The 223-nt window shown below is 41.7% G+C and overlaps 1 protein-coding gene across 1 annotated transcript in view; it reads right to left on the bottom strand.

The window, feature by feature from the left end:
• grk3 (G protein-coupled receptor kinase 3) overlaps window positions 1–223 on the bottom strand; it is a 35,809-nt gene that overhangs the window by 15,813 nt on the left and 19,773 nt on the right. The window lies entirely within an intron of this gene.

Genomic DNA, 223 nt, shown 5'->3' on the forward strand with positions numbered 1-223 from the left:
TGTGTGTTTGTTTGTTTGTGGTCAATATGGACGGACTCGTTCCAGCTGGTTCTGGGAGCGGCGCTGCGAGGATTTCCCATCATGCCTCTGTGTTCCAGTGCATGCAGTCTTACTTGGAACTTAACACAAAATATACTTTTATATGGATAAGCCATACTTAAAGCTACTTTATGAGAGTATGATTGAACCTGGTCTCAGTTTGTTGTGTTTATGGCCTTTTTTT

This window comes from Morone saxatilis, unplaced genomic scaffold (assembly GCF_004916995.1).
Source record: "Morone saxatilis isolate NCDOM2014 unplaced genomic scaffold, NCSU_SB_2.0 Contig21, whole genome shotgun sequence".
Taxonomy (NCBI): Eukaryota; Metazoa; Chordata; class Actinopteri; family Moronidae; genus Morone; species Morone saxatilis.